General features: G+C 34.0%; 1 protein-coding gene across 3 annotated transcripts in view; it reads right to left on the reverse strand.

Moving 5' to 3' along the window:
• DPP10 (dipeptidyl peptidase like 10) overlaps positions 1-16,322 on the reverse strand; it is a 1,361,034-nt gene that overhangs the window by 439,366 nt on the left and 905,346 nt on the right. The gene's annotated exons all lie outside the window — the stretch shown is intronic.

Consider the following 16,322-nt stretch of genomic DNA (forward strand, 5'->3'; position numbering starts at 1 on the left):
TTTGTCCTTATTTCTAAAACCATCAGAGGGCAAAAATGAGTGACTTCCAAATAAGTAAACATAGATTTCAAGATATTGATGTCTCCAATTCTATAAATAACCCTATCATCTAGATTATACAAAAAAAAAGGACCATAAACCTAAGTTTTGATTGAGGATTTCAGTTAAAAGTAACTTGCTTATGCATTTACTTTTTGCAATAGAATCTTCTTTTTCCCTATTCTCCTCCAAACAAGAAACCTAAATATTAAAACCAATTTATAGTGAGACTTTTCTGGTTGAAGTAAAGAATCAGAAAACCTTTTTAACTGTTCCTTCCATAGTTCTAGAGACCCACACATCTTTGAATCTCAAGTTTTTGCTTGGTCAAGTCTATAAACTTTGATCTAAAATATTTTTTCTCTGGTTATGATTACATGTAATAGATTTACAAGGACTACCATGAATGAAAAGTTTTGTTGTTTTGTTGTTGTTGTTTTCATTGTTTTTTGTTTTTTTTGTTTGTTATGGCTTGGGCAGAATAATCTGTCAAATTGAATATTAGAAGAGAGAATAGGAGAGAGAAAAACAAGAAATTTCTCAGATGTTGAGTAGAAAAGTATTCAGGCTTCATCTCTACATGTAAAGACACTATTATTATTTCTGCAGCTTTTGACCTATTATTAGGCCCATATTTGTTCATTTAGCAACTTCTGTTCATTCTTGAAAACTACTAAAGCTCTTTTTGTTTAAGAAATTATTTATGTATTGAATGCTTACTATACTATATATTTTTTTCCTTTTCTTTTTTTTTTTTCAACGTTTATTTATTTTTTTGGGGACAGAGAGAGACAGAGCATGAACGGGGGAGGGGCAGAGAGAGATAGAGACACAGAATCGGAAACAGGCTCCAGGCTCTGAGCCATCAGCCCAGAGCCTGAAGCGGGGCTCAAACCCACGGACCACGAGATCATGACCTGGCTGAAGTCGGACGCTCAACCGACTGCACCACCCAGGCGCTCCTATTTTTTCTTTTTTTTTAATTGTGTTAATACACACATAAAATTTACCGTTTTAACCACTCTGTTTGTTTGTTTGTTTGTTTGTTTGTTTGTTTGTTTGTTTGAGAGAAAGAGTGCACATGTGATAGGAAGAGAGAAGGGCAGAAGGAGAGAGAGAATCCCAAGCAGGCTCCATACTCAGTGCAGAGTCCTACACGGGGCTTGATCCTACAACCGTAGGATCATGACCTGAGCCAAAATCAGGAGTCAGATACTCAAATGACTAAGCCACCCAAGGGCCCCTTAACCATTTTAAAATAGACAGTTCTGTAGCATTAAATGTGTTCACACTGTGGTCCAACCACCTCAACCATCAATCTCCAGAATTTGCCATTGTAATCTAAAATTCTGTTCCCATTAAACAATAACTCCCCATTCCCTCCTACCTCCTGAGTTCCTAGCAAACATTCTGCTTTTTGTGTCCATGAATTTGCTGTAATAGGGACTTCATATAAGTGGATTTATACAGTTTTTGTCCTTTTATGACTGGCTTATTTCACTCAGCATAATGTATATAATATTTATTATGTTGCAGCATGTGTCAGGATTTCTTTTTTTTTTTTTTTTTTTTTTTTTTTTTTTTTTTTACTTGACATAAAACTGCTATACAATATCCTATTAGTTTCAGGTGGGCATCACAGTGATTTGGTATTTTTGTACATCACACAAAATGATCTCCAGAAAGTCTAGTTACCATCTGTCACTATTCAAAGTTATTATAAGATTAGTGACTCTATTCTCTATGCTGTACATTATATCCACATGACTTATTTATTGTATAACTAGAAATTTGTACCTCTTGATCATTTTCACCTATTTCATCCATCCCCCAACTAATCACTACTCTAGTAATTGACAGTTTTTCTCCTGATTCTATGAGTCTGTTTCTATTTTGTTTTGTTTTTCCATTTGCTGTGTTTATTAGGTTGTATAAGTTCTTTATGTATTTTGGATATCAACCCCTTATCACATATATGATTTGAAAGTATCTCCTCCCATTCAAAAGCTCTATTCTGTTTTGTAAAGGCTTTACAACAGATCAGTCTTCCTACTGTTATCTTAACATGATACTCAAATATTCTACTGGAAATATTTATCTGCCTCTCTATCTCATCCTTGAGCTGTATAATACCTCATTCATCTTTGTATTTCCAACACAAAGCATAGGTTGGCACATGATAGACACTCAGTAAATGTATACTTTAATCAAAAATACAGAGGAAAAATTAAGGCAATTAATATAATTTGATGTTGTTTAAAGACTCACAGAAAAACTGTTTGATCATATTTGAAGCAAATGCTTTCTTTTTATAATAATCCAAAATTCAATTTTCTGTTTTATTGTGACCATATAAACTAGTTTATAAACTAGTTTTGCTATTTTAAATACTTTTGAGGACATTTTCTTTCCATTAATGTTTTCTGTTGATTCATTTGATTATACTTTTAGTCTAATAAGACTAAAGATAAATCACACTGTCTGGGTAGTCGTCCAATCATTTGCTGTAGGATACAGATGTACTGAAATATGAATCTTTAGGGATTTTAGAAAAAATTTCCCTCTGGTATGCAACCAACTCTTACACAACAATTTCAATGAAAGCTCAAACTGAGAAACCCTCTATTAATATATGTAGATTCCATGTTTATTTAATGTAACTACTGTAATTAGTGAAAATAGTCCATTTTAATCAGCAAGTAAAATAAATAAAAGCATATTATTTGACTAGATAGCAATCACAGAAATAATGACATAAATTTACCATATGTTAACATAGAAAGGCAGATTGTCAGCAAAAAAGATATTCCAAAATAGTGTCAAATTTTGCTCAAAGAAAATACTTTGAAGTACTATATATTAAAAAGAGAATCAACCATTGTACATATCACACATCTGTATAAGTGCATAAAAACATTCAGCCCTTCAGTAAAAAGATGATATCCCACTAAAACATATCTCATATCCATTGGGCCATAAAAACTGTGGATTCACAACACTTTAATCTAGGGATAATCACATTTTCTAAAAATTAATATTTCTTCTCATCCTTCTTATCAATTGCAATTCAAATTACTGATTCAATTAAAATATTGCAAAAAAGATAATAATACACAATTTCAAATGTTTAAAAGAAATAATACATTAGAAAACAATGATGGATACATCATAATAAAGCTAAAAGAATAAAATAATATTTAGCCTAATATTTATGGGTTTGCATACCACTAGAAGTGTTCAAATATATCCTTTAATCTCAGAATAATACTGTGTGTTGTGATTTCCATCCTGTGCTCCTTGGAACCCTGGCAATTTCATAAAGGCCCCCAGAGGCTGCCAGGAAGAAAGAAGATGAATATGGCACATTCCAGACTTCCTGTCCTTGATACAGGCTTTATTCAGAAAAGCTATCCCCTCTCTCTCTCTTTCCATGTATATGATTTTGTTAGAACAAATCTTATGACAAGAAAAATATGAAAAAACAATCCTTTAAAGAAGTTCACAGAAATCTCCAATTTTTATCAATGACCTTAATTTACTATGAAGGGTAAGAAAAGGTACAGAGAACTCATCAGTGACCTCCAACTAAGTGATATCCCTGGGATTACATAACTTTTCCAAAGTTACATATATGATGGAGTCAGAGTTCAGACAAGGTACCTTTGATTTCTAAACGGATTCCCTTTGGAAATCTTAAACTCCAATCCAAAAACTAAAGTAATCATTTTTTTTTCTATTTGAACATCTATCAAATATCAACATGTGTTTTCATAAATATTAGAGCTAATTTTATTAGCTATTTTACAGAATTTTACCATTAACATCAAAACAAAGAAACAGCAATCACATATCTCACAAAATATGTAGAAGTTCATTAGTCCTTATAATTAGTTAATATTAATATATTAATTATTAATTATAATTCATTTCTGGCAAAAAAGGTAGCTTCAATACTGGACACCTCATTGAAGTTCCAGTGTTAATTCATCCTAAACTCCCTTTAAATTATAGGAAATTCTTTGGTGACTTGAAAAATTTTTAAATCAGTCAAGACAAAAAACTGGCATTCAGGATATAAAAAGTAAGAAATGTCATAAGTCTATTAATGGGTAACATTACTTTCCACATGTCATCCCAAAATTCTACTAAATTATAAATGGAAACAAATAAAGGTATATTTAGTATGCATCATACTATATTGAAAAGTAGAATTGCCTCTAAGAAACTTGGAAGAATTTCTATCATCCACATTGTCCCTGGAGTTAGATTAAAAACTACAATATCTAGATCACCAGGCTATGTTGCCAAAACTAGTCTAAAATAAAAGCAACAACATCATACAAAAATCAAGAGGAATCTATAATCTGTCAACATTGTTTGTCTCTGGGATCTAAAATGAAAGGATGTATCAGATAATTAAGCCAGCCAGTACCTCTCTTACTCCCTCCAGTATCACTCTTACAATATCCATTAGAAATGCCAACTTCCAGAAAATACCTGGGTACATATTGGATGGTTGGGGAAGACAGTGATGGAGCCCACATATTGTGTAACATGTAGCTCCTACAAGTAAAGAATTGTAGGCTTGAGCTTAAGCCAGAAGAACCTTCCTAAAAGGGTATTCTTGGGAATGTAATGTGATTTTTTTTCATCAACGTTGTTTAGAGTGTCAGGGAGGCAAGACATGAAGAGAAGAGGAAAAAAAAATGCAATATCAATGCCCATGAGACCTAACTAGCTGGAATTTGCTTAGATGTAGAGGAGTGACCCAGGAACTAGGCAGCTCTCCCTATGTATCTGTGGATCTTGGAAAATTAGCAAAGTCAAGAGCAATAAACACTGAGTCTAAATAGCCCTACCTCCAGAGATAAGCAGGAAAAAATGTTCATAAATAAAAACTAAAAAACATCATCCTGAGGAATCAGAGGGGAAGAAGTGACTAATATTTACCTCTTTGTATAAGACTAGTTATTTTTAAAAATAAAAAGTTTAAAAACCTGTTTAATAACTAAAAGAGATATGACAATGTGCTTTTTATATAATCATAGCATAAAACTGTAAGGAATAAAATGGAGATTAAAAAATTTAGAATGACATAAAGAAGGAATGTAATCTTAAGATCTTCAAGGGACCAAAATTTCATTAGCAGCACTCCAAGTACTGAGTAGAATTGAAGCCTAAAAAAAGGAAGAAAAAAAAAAGGAAACAAGTAACATAGAAGGTAAATTTGGGGAACTCTGAGAATAAGCAGGTTAGTCAAGAGATTAAAGTAAATGCAGGACAAAATGATGGATAAAAAGGGCTCAGAGTAAAGAGTTATCCTAAGCATTATAGATCTCTCTGGGGGAAGAAACCAGATAATTCTATTATCAAAATGTCACTTCTCAGCAAAATCCCAGGCATTGACTACCAATCACTGTTTATGTCCTCTTCCTTTGAAATTGACCTTGTAGATTACATAAAATCCATAAATCTATAATCAGAAATTTTCATCATAGAAGGTCAGAAAAGCCAGCAAAATATTAATACTGATTAATAACAAAACTAAGAATCACAAGGTTGATTTTGAATATAGCTCTGTGCCTTGTGACCTTGAGAAAAACCAATCATCCTAGAAATTACTTCCTCTAACCCTAAAACAGGGCTTTGGATTATGACCGTGAATGGTGGTAGTTAATGGATATGGCTTCGGTTTAGCTCAAAATATATACATATGTACTGAACACCTTAAAAGGCATTAGAGGATTAAAGTTAACTCCACATGGTGCCCATTCTCAAATACCTTATTTTAAACTGAGGAAGACCTCTCTAAAAATTCTTCCAGATTTGGCATTCTAGGATTAATTGCCACAGTACTGAGAAGTTAGAAAAATTAGGAAGAAAAAATAAATGATTCAATATATAGAAACGCAGTGTTAAAAAAGGAGAAACTTCTAAACACTAAAATTCTATTGGTGCTCCTAAAGATATGGTGTGTTTTGAAGAACTAACCTATGTTCTGCCTAATTACTTGGATCATCCCTAGCTGATCTTGATATCCCTGCAGGCTCTTTTAGTTCTTGGTGTCCAGGATGGCCCTAAGGAACTATCTACCTCATAACTCGAAACTTCCCTCTTTAAGGGTCCGAGGTATTCCTATTTAAAAACATCTCCATAGTAGCATTTTTTAATGTTTATTTTATATCCTGTCGGGAGTTAGATAATACTGGACTTAAGCAAAATCCACTGCCCCATTGGCATGCAGGATACCTCCAACAGCCAGTGAATTATAGCAGAGTCTGTCTAGTTTCAGTCTGTCTAGTTTGCTCAAGTATAGTTCCATGACACAAATGAGTATTTCAGGTGGCGGCTGGGTGGCTCAGCTGGTTAAGCATCTGACTTCGGCTCAGTTCATGAGCTCACAGTTCATGGGTTTGAGCCCCATGTTGGGCTCTGTGCTGACAGCTCAGAGCCTGGAGCCTGCTTCCAATTCAGTCCATCCCTCTCTTTCTGCCCCTCCCCCAATTGCAGTCTGCCTTTCTCTCTCTCTCAAAATTAAATCAACATTAAAAAATTTTTAAAAAAATGAGTATTTCAGGAATCCTGAAAGAAACAAATATTTCTATTTCTTAGAACTTCTCTCATCAACTGTGGAAAACAATATTGGTCATGTATACATGTCCATCAGTAATCATACCACACTCTAGGACAGTGTTGGTCACAGTGATTTTGTTCTTTTATTAAGGTTTAAGCAAACTGATGGATTTCCTTGTTTTAAATTGTTAAAAAGAGAAATAATATTCTCTACTATTTGTATGACTTCAAAAACTATAAGGCATTAAAATTCCTTATAAATTTAAAATTTAAAATTCAAATTTTGCCCTCACAATTATGTCTACTTTCAAATTGAAATGTGGGCCACTGGCATCATTTGCCAAAGTAACCACATGCTAGACTTTGTTTTTGATGCTGGAAATACAGAAGAAAAAAAATGTAACATCCATGTTCTAAGGAAACTGAGTTCAGAAGCATGAGTCTCAAACACAGACCAGAATGAAAATAGCCCAGGGAAATTTATTTATTTATTTCTAATTAGAGATGCCTAGGAAATTCTGGTTGAATTTACAACAGAACTGATGTTTCATAAGTAAGAATCTGCTTTTGGTCCGAAAAGGAGAGTAGGTCTGGGACACAAACCCATATAATGAGGGAAGCACACAACAAGGTACTCTCTTTCCATGGGTTCAACACTAGTCCTTGGTATGGCGAGTCTTGGAGCGCAGAGTGGTAGTGTAGTGAGGTGATACACTGACAAGAGAGAAATATGTCAGACCTATGTAACCCAGGCTTTTAGGATCACTCCATGAGTTTAAACAATAGGAACTTTAAACAGCAGGAAGGGCAGTTCTAGCTTCCCAAAGTGTCAGCAGCAGCAGAAACTTCAAAGCAGATAAGGAGAATGCATATAGGCTGCTGGGCAAAATTGGCCAAAACAAAAATTAGAATAAATAATAACAATGTAGCAAATGTTTCATTCTCTACCTTTGTCTTTCTTCCAATGCATGCCCTCTCTAAGCCAAGCTTTTTGGACTAATTTTTTAGGTTTTCTTTATTATTTTCTTTCTTCCCAGCTTTATTGAGGTATAAGTGATGAATAAAAATTGTACACATTTAAGCTACACACACTGATGTTTTCATATACATATAAAGTGGGAAATGATCACCACAATCAAACTAACATAACCATCCCACAGAGTTAACTTTTCTTTATTTTCTTTCTTTTTTGTAGTGAAAACACTTAAAGTCTACTCTCTTAGCAAATTTCAAGTCTAACAAGAGAGTATTGTTATCTACAGTCACATTTCTGTATATCAGATCCCCAGAGTTTATTCATCTAGCATGAATGAAACTTTGTACTTTCCATTCCCTCTTTATTTAAGGATGTAAAGCATCTCCCTCCAGATCTGCTACTGTTAGCTGGGTGAGTCTGTGAATGCTACTTAGCTCCCTGAGCTCTGCTTTCTCAGCTGTAAAGATCATTTAAAAAATTCATAGAGTTGTTGTGAAGATTAAGTAAGGTTGTATCATTAAAGGCAGTTAGCACAGTATCTGGCACACACTCAAATAACTATTTGTTATTGCTGTTGTGTCGTGATAAAGTACTGCCAAGAAATATTGACTGATTTGCCCAAGGTCGTACAGTCTATGGAAGTGAAAATCAATTCTCATTCAATAACAAAAGAGAAAAAAAATTAAGTGGGTTAAATTGGTTTTAAAACCTACATCCTTTGTGATGTTCACAGTGGCTTTAGAAGTAAGGCATAAGAGGGGGCACCTGGGTGTCTCAGTTGGCTAAGCGTCCAATTCTGACCAGGGTCATGATCCCATGGTTCATGAGTTCAAGCCCTGCATCAGGCTCTCTGCTGTCAGCATGGAGCCTGCTTCAGATCCTCTGCTGCCCCCCACCTCTGTCCCTGCCCCACTTGTTTTTGTTCATATTCTCTCTCTCTCCCACTCTCTGAAAAATAAATTAAAAATCTTTTTAAACAAAAATTAAATAAATAAATAAGACATAAGAAGAACTATCCTCTCAGTCGTATGGGTAAAAACATGGCGACTTCAAGAAGTCCAGTGACTTGCCTACCATGTTGACCAGACACAGAGTAAAGGGCTGGTTTCTGGAGGTCTAAACTTTCCCTTGTCAGACACCTGTTTGACATAGAGACAGGCTGCTCCTCCACCTTGGTGACTAATAAGGACCTTAGAGAGCTATACATACGAATGGCTTACAAGAGCAAAGTTACTTAATCATGAGCCTGGGAAGATTATGGAGCCATTTTGCTCCAGGAAGCCTTACTCACTTTTCTAAATAACATATGTATCTTTCTTTAATATTTTGAATATGATAGGATCTTGGGAGAAATAAAATCTAAGGAGTTCAATGGGGTGGCTGGTGGCTCAGTAGGTTAAGCATCCAACTCTTGATTTCAGCTCAGGTCATGATTTCACAGTTCATGATTTCAAGCCCCATATCAAGCTCTGTAATGATGGTGCAGAGCCTGCTTGGGACTCATACTCTTTCTCTCTCTCTCTTTCTCTCTCTCTCTCTCTCTCTCTCTCCCTTCCTCCCTCCCCCCTCCCTCCCCCTCTGTTCCTTCCCCACTTGTGCTATCTCTCTGAAAATAAACAAAAAAAAAAAAGAAACAAAAAATAAAACCTAAGTAGTTCAATATTTGAAATAAATACATTTCACATGGGTGTGAGTGACAGAAATAATGGCAGAAAACCAAGTTAACATTCACACTCCCAGGAAAGAGGGAAACATACACATACAACTCATTAATATCTGTACTGTTTTTCACTTACAAATTAAATATCATCAGAGACCAGGTAGCTGTGAGCTACCTGCTTTCAGATGCTATGTGCAAGCAGACGGCAGTGACAGGTTAATGGCTTGGGTACACAGCCCCAGCAATGAATGTTCAAGCTCATTAAAACTGGCATGGGTATTGACAGCACAAAGGAGGATACAGAGGTGTTATCAACTGAAAGTGCAAAATGGGATCAGGTTTTAAATTATTTTTCAGCAACTCCATATGGCCAGTCAAACCAAAGAGAAAAGAGCTTCAGATCATATACTGAATGTTTCTTGTATGCAAATGAGAAGTGGAGAAATTTCTGTGAAAGCTGACACCCTTCCCTAGGAACTACTTTAGACCTAAACCAACTGGTTTCTTAAACCAAAGAACTATAAAAATAGTGGTGTAGATAAAACCTTTATGTTGATTTGGAGATAAAATGGCAAAATCTTAGCACTAAAGTTGGCCTTAGAGGTCATTTTTATAACCTCATATCAATTACATGAATCCTAGTAAGGTACTCTTATCACATGATTACCCAACCTCTCTATAGTATTAGCAGGGATGAAGAACTCACTATTTTCTAGCTCATCCTCACAAAAAGTGGGAAAACTGCACTTGCCAGATTGGATTTATCACAGTTGGTCAGACACCCACCCTTCCTGACTTTCATTTTGTTAACTCAAGTCCACAAAATCAATCTGATCTCTTGCTCACAGGATGACCTTTCATATCCAATGATGCTTCTGATAACACCTCTAATTCCTTGCTTTTCTAGGTCAGAATTTCCACAACCATATTTCAGGAATTCTAGCTCATAATTCTGGTCTGCTTCCCTGCATACGCTCTTTTCTTAAAGTTATTTTTTAACTTTTTTTCTAATGTTCATTTACCTTTGAGAGAGAGAGAGAGAGAGAGAGAGAGCGCACATGCAAGCAGGGGGAGGGGCAGAGAAAGAGGGAGACAGAGTCTGAAGCAGGTTCCAGGCTCTGAGCTGTCAGCACAGAGCCTGACGTAAGGCTTAACTCCCAAACCGCGAGGTCATGACCTAAGCCAAAGTCAAATGCTTAACCAACTGAGTCACCCATGTGCCCCAGCTTGTATATACTTTTAATGAATGCTGTCATTCAGAATTAGCACAATTCCAGAAAGCAATTAGGATCAACATACAATTCTTCCCTTGAGCTCATCTCCAACAACTGGATACTAACTCTCTTGCTTCAATTAGATTTATTCCTTTAGCTTTTCCAAACCTAGTTATTCACACTCATATCTCTTTCCTTGGATGACACAAGATTCATAAGATGATGGTGATGATAACAAATTGGGGATAATTACTTGAAGGTTCATTGCACTACTCTTTGCACTTGTATGTATCAAAGAAAAAGTTCCACTATAAAAGTTGTATAAAAGGTGACATAACCAGAATATCTCATTTTCAGACTCTTCACACTGTCCCAAACACTCAATTATCATTTGAAACAAAGCAAAATTCATATTTTAACACATAAATAAATATATAGTGCATTAAGGGCATTAAGTCATTAGTGATGATAAAAAAAAAGTGTTGGCATCTTACCTAAAAGCATAAATTTGATTATCAGCTTAACTCATGTCATTTAGCAAGTCCATCAGAAAGTGACAAAGAGTAGCATCAAGTTTTGAAAATGACAGCAGAGAACTGTGAAATACTAACACTAATAGTGCTAAATAATAATAAATTTCCACCAAACTAGATGATACACAGTTTAGAAATATGCACTCGCCATACAGTCATTTGCTTGAGGGCCTATTGGGCTACAGTATACAGATATTTATAATTCCAAAATGAGAAAACTGGAGAAATTCTATGATTTTTTTCAATCAAACCCTCTTATCATGCAGATGAAGAATCTGAGGTCCAGCAAGCTGATGAAGTTTGCCCAAGATGAATATTCAACTATTGAGCCAGGACTGCTGAATCTGAGTGTAATACTCTGTTTTCTATTCCAAGTTAAGCTTTAAATTCCAGTCGTGTGTGCATATTATTTCAGAGGTCTTATGTAAACTGATTAAAGAAATTTTACTTTTTCCTATATTAACTATATATATATCTATATCTCTATCTATAGATATATAGAAATTATTGATATATAGAGATATATGTCTATAGTTATAGATATAGACATATAGCATATATTAATCATATATATGTGTATATATATGTTTATTTATATATACATAAACTTTTATATATATAAACATTTATATATATAAACATATATATATAAACATTTTTATATATATAAATATTTATATATATATAAATGTTTATTTATTTTCAGAGAGTAAGAGAGAGAAGGAGCATGAGCAATGGAGGGGCAGACAGAGGGAGAGGGAGAAAGAGAGAGAGAGAATATCCCAAACAGTCTCTGTACTGTCAGCTCAGAGCCCAACATGAGGCTTGATCTCACACACCATTAGATCATGACCTGAGCCAAAACCAAGAATTGGATGCTTAACCTACTGAGCCACCCAACACCCCAATCTTATTTTTAAAAATTATATTTTTCTACTTTTTGTCTTTCTCTTAATAGTCTATTCCTTAAGCTTACATTTGTTAATAGTTAAAATGTTCGTCATTACCTGAGTTTAACAGTAGAATATGTGAACTTAAATTCTGATACCTTTTTTTATTTTCAGATATACGATATAATGATTCAACATTTCTATATATTAGTGTTCATCAAAAGTGTACTCTTAATCTCCTTTATCTATTGTACCCAACCCCCCACCCATTTCCCATCTGGCAACCACCAGTTTGTTCTCTGTGTTTAAGAGTCGCTTTTTTGTCTCTTTTTTGTTAGTTTCTTTTGTTTCTTAAATTTCACATTATGAGTGAAATCATATGGTATTTGTCTTTCTCTGACTGATTTCACTTAGCATCATACCTTCTAGGTCCATCCAGGTTGTCAAAAATGTCAAGATCTCATTCTTTTTTTATGGTTGAAAAATATTTTGTTGTATGTATATACCAAATCTTCTTTATCCATTAATTTATGAATGAACATTTAGGTTGCTTCTATATCTTGGCTGTTGTAAACAATGCTGCAATGAACATAGGAGTGCATGCCTCTCTTTGAATTGGTGTTTTAATTTTCTTTGGGCAAATACCCAATAGTGGAATTGCTGGATAATACAGTAATTCTATTTTGAGTTTTTTGAAAACGCTCCACAGTGGCTGGACCTTTCCACAGTGGCTGGACCAGTCGGCATTCTCACCAACAGTGTATGAGGGTTCCCTTCACTCCCTGTCTTGACAACACTTGTTATTTCATGTCTTTTTGATTTTAGCCATTCTGACTGGGGGAAGTAATTATTTCATTATGATTTTGATTTCATTTCCCTGATGATTAGTGAAGTTGAGTAGCTATTCATATGTTCTATTGGTCACTTGTACATCTTCTTTAGAAAAATATATATTCAGGCCCTCTACCCATTTTAATCAAATTATTTATTTTTTTTGCTATTGACTTGTATAAATTCTTTATATATTTTGGATATTAACTCTACTTATGGGATATAACATTTGTAAACACTTTCTCCCATTGAGTAAGTTGCCATGCTGCTCTGTTGAGGGTTTCCTTTGTTGCGCAAACAACTTTCTTTTGTAGTGTAATTCAATGGTTTATTTTTGCTTTTGTTTCTTTTGCCTAATGAGACATGTCTAGAGCTGATGTCAAAGAAATTACTGTTTTCTTTAAGGAGTTTTATGGTCTCAGGTCTCACATTTAGGTGTTTAATACGTTTTGAGCTTGTTTTTGTAAATGATATAGGAAAGTAGCCCACTTTCATTATTTTGCATGTAGATATCCAGTTTTCACAGTACATTTGTTGAAGAGACTGTCTTTTCCTCATATGTATTCTTGTCTCTTTTGTTATAGCTTAATTTACTTTATAAGTGTGGGTTTATCTGGGTTCTATATTCTATTTCATTATAATGTGCCTATTTTTGTGCCAGTGTTGTACTGTTTTGATGACCATAGCTTTGTAGTATATCTTGATTTCTGGGATTGTGATATCCCCAGTTTGTTCATCTTTCTTAAGACTGCTTTGGCTATTCAGGGACTTCTGTGGTTCCACACAAATTACAGTATTACTATTTGTAGTTTTGTGAGAAATGCTATTGGTATTTCAGAGAGAGTGCATTAAATCTGTAGATTGCTTTGGGGAGTAGGGATACTTTAACAATACTCATTGTTCCAATCCATGAGCAAGGAATACCTTTACATTTGTGCCATCTACAATTTCTTTCATCAGTGCATTATCCGTTTTGGAGTATAGATCTATCACTACCTTGGTGAAGTTTATTCCTAATTTAATCTTTTTGATGCAACTGTAAATGTTTTTTCTTTAATTTCTCTTTCTGCTACTTCATTATTAGTGTATAGAAATTCAACAGATTTCTGTATATTAATTTTGTATTGTGCAACTTTACTGAGTTTATTTATTAGAACTAGTGGTTTTTTGCTGGCTTCTTTAGGGTTTTATATGTAGAGTATCATGTTATATGCTAATAGTGAAATTTTTTCTTCTTCCTTACCAGTTTGGATGTATATTTTGTCTGATTGCAACAGCTAGGTTTTGCAGTACTATGTTGAATAGCTGTGTGAACTTGAAAAAAATTATCTATTTGCTTTAAACCTCAGTTTCTTTATTTATAAAAGGAATATATCTCTACTTAGGAAACTATAAAATTAGATATAATAAATTAAAAATGCAAATCATGCTTCTGGCTACTATTAGATGCCCCCTCCCAAAAGCACAACTTTTATCATTATCATTAATAATAAATTGATGAAGGAAGATATTATAACATCATTTTTGTATCCCTAAAGTATATTAAAATAACATTTAATTTTCATCAAAACCAAAAATAAAAGGCAAATATAGAAAAGAAGTAGAACTACATCTGATAAACCTCCTGTTATGTATGAACACGACACATGAACACACATGAAACCAAATGGATAGAATATTTCAGTTGACTCAATGTTTGTGCTTGAAATGATTTACCATAGAGAGTATTAGCCATTTAATGATAAACAATATTATCTCTAGCAATTCTCCTAAAGACTTTCTGAAATGTGCTTACATGTTAATACTTGTTTATTCAATGCAAACTAATGGAATAGTTGACTGTGTGCTATCTAAAGATCTCAATGGTCTCCAAACTAACTACATGACCAAACTGATGAAGAAAAATTAGCTTAGAAAGAAATGCACATGTGCATGCACACACACACACACACACACACACACACACAAACAGAAAATGCGACTCAAGGAAAGGAAGATTAATTAAAAGCATGTAAACGTAAGTTGTTATTTTGGTTTGCTGCAAGATTTTTTTTTTTTAATTACAGTTACAATCAATGATACAAAATGATTATATTTTCTCAAAATTACCTAAGAATTCTAATCAAATTCAGACAGATATGTCAAAGAAAATTTTCACTTATTATTAGGTCTTTCCATTAATATGCCTTTCCTTAAGCTATCAATGTTTTTTTTAATTTATAAACATTATTAAATGTTAGTTTAAGGACAACACAAAAAATTCACCTAAGACATTTTATCTACTCCAGTGTATCCTACTCAAAATTGAACATGAAGACTGGATTCTAGCTAGAGCTCATTACTGATTTTGAATTGCAAAGAGGTGAATACAACCTTTTTTGCCTCAATTCACTCATTTATAACAGAAAATTAATGGCCACTCTGACTTCCAGAGAAGGTTTTTCAAAGAAATACAAATAAATAACGTGTGGAAATATCCTAGAAAAGTAGAAAAGTAATCATAAATTCTGATGTATTATTAACCAGTTTCTGATTAAGTGGTTTTTGATGAAACTATAAAAATTTCACCTATTAGGTGAAATTCCTATTACCAGCAACTCCTATTTTAATTCTAATGAAAATAAAATAGCTGATAATCATCAGAGCAACCACAAATTCTTCTGTTTCAAAAGGTGATCTAATAAAAGATTAAATCCACTAAAGGGAACTGAGATATAACAAGCACAGTAAAATAACAGTATTAATATTTTAATTATATGTCAATAGTAAATTGATCAACTTCTTTTACCATAAATTTTTAAATAATTTTTTAAAGTTTATTTATTCATTTTGAGAGACAAAGAGCATGAACAGGGCAGGGATAGAGAAAAAGGGACAGAGAGAGAATCCCAAGCAGGCTCCATACAGTGAGCACAGAGCCTGATGCCAGGCTTGTTCCCATGAACCATGAGATCATGACCTGAGCAGCAATCAAGAGTTGGACGCTCAACTGACTGAGCCATCCATGTGCCTCATGTTCTTTCACCATTAATTTAAACACACACTTACAACACACACACAGCAATAGCATCCTTTAATCCTACATATTTTGGTAATATCTATGACATTGTCACAATACAGTCTTGTTTTCCCAGCAACGCCCTCTTTCTTCTATGCTCACATGCGATCTACAGGGACACCAAACTTCATCTCTTCCATAAGGACCTCTAGTTATCGTTACCTCAAATTAATTTCTTACAGTTCCAACTGTTTTATATGATTCAAAAAATAATCCAGAAGTCTATCACTGAATTTTCATCTAGTTTCTAAATCCTCTAGGTACCTTACTCATATTTTGTATCTTGTAAACTTGTCAGTGGTACACGTGTATGTTAGTAATAACTATTAATACATACAGGTGAAGACTATATCAAGTAAAGTGGAGGTAAAAAGAACAAAGAATATTTCTAAAAGCAAAATGTACTAGTGTGTCTCCTCTATCATACCTGAGAGAAAGATGTGGGACATGGATATATGTTTCCAATACTGGGGAAAAAAAATGTTAATCAAACCTCATCACGCTTTGGATTGAATATGTCTTATAAATCTCGTTATTTCTAAGTTCTG

This window comes from Leopardus geoffroyi, chromosome C1, assembly GCF_018350155.1.
Source record: "Leopardus geoffroyi isolate Oge1 chromosome C1, O.geoffroyi_Oge1_pat1.0, whole genome shotgun sequence".
Lineage (NCBI taxonomy): Eukaryota > Metazoa > Chordata > Mammalia > Carnivora > Felidae > Leopardus > Leopardus geoffroyi.